Source organism: Megalobrama amblycephala, unplaced genomic scaffold (assembly GCF_018812025.1).
Source record: "Megalobrama amblycephala isolate DHTTF-2021 unplaced genomic scaffold, ASM1881202v1 scaffold332, whole genome shotgun sequence".
Classification (NCBI taxonomy): Eukaryota; Metazoa; Chordata; class Actinopteri; order Cypriniformes; family Xenocyprididae; genus Megalobrama; species Megalobrama amblycephala.
The window spans coordinates 104,996-110,995 of NW_025953345.1; the positions used below are offsets into that span (position 1 = coordinate 104,996).

The following is a 6,000-nucleotide window of genomic DNA, read 5'->3' on the forward strand; positions in this document are numbered from 1 at the left end:
CATACAAAGGTGCCTAAAGCTTAACCTACCCATCACTTTCTGCATTTTTACATTTTCAGAAAAAATCATTCGGTATGATCTATAAGATGATACATAAGATACAAACAAAATGTAAAGAAAAGAAAAGATTCAAAACTTTGGGTAACACTTTATAATAACTTTTTATTAGTTAACTATTTTAGTTAACGAACTATGAATGAAAAATACTTTAAAGCATTTATTAATCCTGGTTAATATTCAGTTTAACATTTACTTATGCATGATTAAAATCAAAAGTTACATATGTTAATAGATAATGCACTGTAAACTAACATGAACAATGACTATACATTTTATTAACTAACTTGAAAAAACTATATTTTTTATTACCTAATGTTAACAAAAGATGAATAAATACTGTAAAAAAGTTAATGCACATAGTTAGATCATGCTGTCTAATATATTAATTGATGTTAACAAATGAGACCATATTGTAAAGTGTTATCGAACCTAGTTACTTATAAGCTCTGAAACCTTTACTAGCACGAACATTAAACAGGACCAAAAGGTTTCTTCTAAAATCTTTCTCCAGCATTACAGTGAATGTAATTTTGAAAAGAAAAACAAAACAAAACAAAACAAAACAAAACAAAACAAAAAACTTGACGAATTCCAAAGGCACAAAAACAAGAAACCAAAATTGTCTATCACCAACTTTTTTGAAGTTGTAGGAAAAAGTGCTGTTTATGTCAATGTCCCAGAAGCTCTCCATCGGCAGAAAACCTCAAATGTCCATGAAGCTGCGCACCATCTCTACACAGTATGCGTAAATGGACATGTTCCAAAGAGGCAGGAAAGTTAAAAAAAAAAAAAAAAAAAAATACCTTGAGGAAAAAGATAAACAGAAGGAAAACAATTGTTTGTAAACAGAGTCAGTCCATTATTATAATTGGCTCAATTGAATGAAAGCAATAGATATAGTTGCACTCCAAAGTTTATATACACCTTTGTAGGTTTGAAAATAATCAAATGAACAAAGACATTTGATGTCCTTTTCCACCACCCTCCTAGACCCATTTGGTATTCCTAAAGGCAAAGAGTTGCTGATAGTGATTGAAGCCAAGATGTGTACTGTGTAACAATCATCTCCTCCACTTTAAAACCAGTTACAGTGTGAAATAAATATGAATGAACATCTGAAGGTATGTTACAAGATACAGTACAACTGATCCATAACATGTCACATTTAATCGCTTAGATCAGTGTTTCAACCGTGGAAAGACGTCAATAAAACAGCTTGTAAACAATGTCACGTAATGTCACATTTACTTCAGAAAAATCATATTCAGCATAAACTCTTTAGTCAGCTATAGAGAGGAGCATACTGCTAATTATATGCACCACGTTACATATTCATTATAATTTTATTTTAAATATTTATTTTATTTATAATTAATTTATGTATTTAATGCATGTTTGAATAAATCATTTATAACAGCCATGATTTAAATGTTTATATTTCAAAAAACGAATTGGAGTAGAAATATTATTATATAATTCTAAAGTTAGTATTATAACTTAATTATAAAAAAAACCTATTTATTGTAATTTAAGTGTTTGTATGTAAATAAGTTAATTTTAACCTTCAATATTATAGTAATATAGTACCAAGTGACTCCCTCATCTAGTTTATAGCATTATTTGAGAGATTTTTTTTCCTCAAGAAAATTTGTCATTAACTGTATCTGATATACATCCAAAATAATCGATATTGAATCGAAATCGAATCGCAAGCTTGTGAATAGAAATCGAATCGAATCGTGAAAATTGTCAATACCCAGCCCTACTGAATACTGTTAGACTTAGCTGAAAAATATAAAGCACTATTTATTTAATTTGTATCTTTGTTCTATATTTATCTATGCTTAAAATTTGTTCATTATTTTCTCTGTGCATTCACTCACCTACAAAATCAACCCAATCCTCCTAGAATGATTACTTCTTTCCAAATAGAGCTATTTAAGTCATCTGGTGAATTTTTTTCATATCGCAATATATACTGCAGAATTTTTTTTTTTGCCAATATTGTGCAGCCCTAAACCAAATATTATTAAACTATTTCAATTATAAATTATGTGCTAACCAGTTTAGATTCGGTATTAACTTTGATGTGCGATGATCATAATGCTCTCCCACATATTTTGCTATTATAACTGCACTTATTTCCGTTGTTGGTATAAGTGGCAGTGGGTGGTAATAGCAAGATGGTAGAAAACTATAAGTTTCTTGTCTGATAACGTTTCTTTAGTCATTCGGCCATCCTGCAGCCTAAACCACTGTAGGCAAATCACCCTAACTGTAGTCCGGGGAACTGACAGGATTTGTGACACTAACATCTTGCAGTATCTGCAAAATAATTTTAACAATAAAAGGGATCATAAAAATTTGCATGTTGTCTTTTTATTTAGTACTTCCCTGATGAAGCAGTTCATTCTGCAAGGTGTAAGTAAACTTTTGACCGCAACTGCATCACCCAAGATGAATTACCTCAGTCATCAGGTCAACACTGTTGTAGAATCCTGGGAGAAGCTCCTTCACATTTCCCACAAACACAAGGATTCCAGTGGCCACACCATCTTCACTGACACTGGCCTTTAAAAATAGAGAACATTTTTATAAACATTTTTATTCCTACTTTACAGGGAATTAAACATAACTATCAATTACACAAATATAGATAAATAACCCAAGACCCAAGCAAATTGAGCGGGCGTTCACACAGAATGCGTTTTGCTTTGAAAATAATGATATAATATCATTATAAATATATAATGATGAGATGGGGATTTGTAAGTGCACAGGGAGAATTTATTACTTGCAAATAGAAAAGATTCAAAGCATTTAAAAGCTATAAGGATAGTTGATGGCAGTGTTTAGCTTGTAATGTGTGATCAGGGTGTGCTGGCTGAATTAATGGCAGAATTAATGGCAAAACTTGTAACATCACCTCATCAATACGGGTCTTTGATTCCACACAGCTTGCACTGTATCTCCATTGACAGATCTGTACTGATCCTACAAAATGAATATGTAACTAGATAAGCACAAAAATATTACATATTACAAACACAAACAGTAATTGAACACCTCACTTTTCAAAAGCAAAAAGAAAAATAGATTATAAGCAGTATTTCTAGAGGGGGTAATATATTGAACATTACTGGTGGTTAATAGCGATTAGATGGATTAAATGTAAATGTCTTTGAATGTTACAAGATCAGATCTTTGAATTTAGTTCTGCAAATTTAACCTTAAGTCATTTAAAATGATTTAAAAAGTCAGAGTTCAATTAAAATATTTTCAGCAACCAAATTCTTTGAACACGCCCACACACGCGATCACATTCATATATAAGAAATTATTATAATGCAATCATAAATAAATTATAGTAAACATGAATAATTCACCTCCATATTGCGATTAAACTAAACAAGTTACACTCTTAATGGCAATAAGAACTGTTATGTTACGGTGAAAAAATAAAAATGAAGAGAGCATATCAAGATACTTACTTGCTTCTTCATTTGTAGTACATAACGTCTAGTCATCCAAACGTGCGCTCCTTTGTTTTCTTCTTTGATCAGCAATGTTGCCTCGCGCATCGCGATCACAGAAAGATGGCTGAAAGTGCATTTTTCAAACTCTGGTGAAGTAGTGTGCCGTCATGACGTAGTATTTTAGCGCATGCGCATTAAACAAAAAGTTTATAGGCTATAATACGTGCATGATTTAATTTCTGTTCAAATTGTAGTTTTTCTAGTTCATTGTTGTAGTTCGACTGTACGTTTAGAGAACTTGACTCATTCACCTAACTAAAAGTCAATCATTTTTACAGTTTAGTCTGATTAAAATTATTAATGTATTTTAACTGAATATGAATTCAAATAAATTTTGTTTAGATTTGTTAAATCTTTGCTTGCAACTAATGCAATTAAATATGTTTAATCGACTTAGAACAACATAATGATATTAAAATTATTAGACACATATGTAAAGTACAGCACTATTGCATTAAGTATCACAAATTCAGCACTCCACAAATGACATTTTGTGTCAAATATTATGTAGAAAACTGACACTAATTGAGTTTAGAGCTGGAGCTGGTGATAAAAATTTCAACAATAAATTGTACTGGATTATACTGTATAAGCAAGTGTATTGAAATTCAAAAGAAAAATACATTTCTGGTGTATTAATGCACACAGTATATATTAAAGACTAAGCATATTTAAAATACATTTACAAATGTAATTTTGAACAACACACTTAAATTGAAATTAAAATAAATTATTTTTTCATGTGCTTTAGCATATTAGTCAATACATCAAAATAAGTGTACTTATTTAAAACACTATAAAGTCATACTTAAGTAAAAATTAAGTGCATTTTTTAAAAAGTGCACTTTAGCATATTTAGAAATATTGTCATTAAAGTGTACTTTCTGTAAGTAAAATTTAATTAGACATTATTACAAAGTGCATTTTTAAAAAGTGCACTTAAGCGTGTTAATAAATATTGTCATTAAAGTGTACTTTCTTTAAGTACAAATTAATTAGACATTATTACAAAGTGCATTTTTAAAAAGTGCACTTAAGCATGTTAATAAATATTGTCATTAAAGTGTACTTTCTGTAAGTAAAACTTAATTTTGACATTATTACAAAGTGCATTTTTAAAAAGTGCACTTAAGCATGTTAATAAATATTGTCATTAAAGTGTACTTTCTGTAAGTAAAACTTAATTTTGACATTATTACAAAGTTCATTTTTAAAAAGTGCACTTAAGCATGTCAATAAATATTGTCATTAAAGTGTACTTTCTTTAAGTACAAATTGATTAGACATTATTACAAAGTGCATTTTTAAAAAGTGCACTTAAGCATGTTAATAAATATTGTCATTAAAATGTACTTTCTTTAAGTACAAATTAATTAGACATTATTACAAAGTGCATTTTTAAAAAATGCACTTAAGCATGTTAATAAATATTGTCATTAAAGTGTAATTTCTTTAAGTACAAATTGATTAGACATTATTACAAAGTGCATTTTTAAAAAGTGCACTTAAGCATGTTAATAAATATTGTCATTAAAGTGTAATTTCTTTAAGTACAACTTAATTAGACATTATTACAAAGTTCATTTTTAAAAAGTGCACTTAAGTGTGTTAATAAATATTGTCATTAAAGTATATTCTTTTTAAGTACAATTAAGTGGCCTTTAATTTTAATTATATTATATTATCTGCAAGTGCACTTTTTAAAAAGTATACTTTTAAGATTTGAAGTACACAAAAAGTACACTTTAAATACAATTAAGTGCACTTCTTTTTCACAAGGGAATGCATTACAAGTATTACGAGTTACGAAATCAGTTGCTCTTTTCAATTAATTGTAAAGTAACATATTACTGTAAATTGTGCAACAAAACACCCGAGTTACTTTTTCAAATAAGTAATGCAAGTTGCTTTGTTTACCTATTAACTGACACCTCTCCTGTCCCCATATTGAGAGAACAAGGGAATAAGGTGCAGAGGCGTTGTGTGTGCTGTATGAACATGATGATTATTGTAGCTCTAGACTAAATGTGAGTATGCTTTCATCTCACTTGCACAAAACAGATTCAGTACTCCTCAAACGGTGGCCATCTGGCTGAAACAAGACAAAGATGTCATCGTCTGAGACAGCAGAGAGTAGCCTGTGTGAAGCAATGAGGTTTCTTCTATTTTCTAACAAGGAACGGACTCCGCTTCTACTTTGTGCGTATTGAATGCAGTGATGCAAGCTGTCTCTAAAAACACAAGCGTTTTGGAGGAAGAACAACATAGTGACTAAACGCACTCTGTAGAGTGTATGTCCATTTAGGGCTGCTGTAGAAACATGCCGGCGCATGATGGTGACTTGACATGGAGGGGGGACCCGCAGTGTATGAGATAGAAATGGCTCATTCTAAGGTAATAAAAA

The 6,000-nt window shown here is 30.2% G+C and overlaps 1 long non-coding RNA gene across 1 annotated transcript; it reads right to left on the reverse strand.

The window, feature by feature from the left end:
* Positions 1-2,437: 2,437 nt before the first annotated feature.
* On the reverse strand, positions 2,438-4,227 carry LOC125261145. Its single transcript, XR_007183223.1, has 3 exons — positions 3,552-4,227; positions 2,987-3,054; positions 2,438-2,631 (listed from the first exon to the last, which is right to left on the reverse strand). It is a non-coding gene; the product is annotated as an uncharacterized LOC125261145 (long non-coding RNA).
* Positions 4,228-6,000: the final 1,773 nt, after the last annotated feature.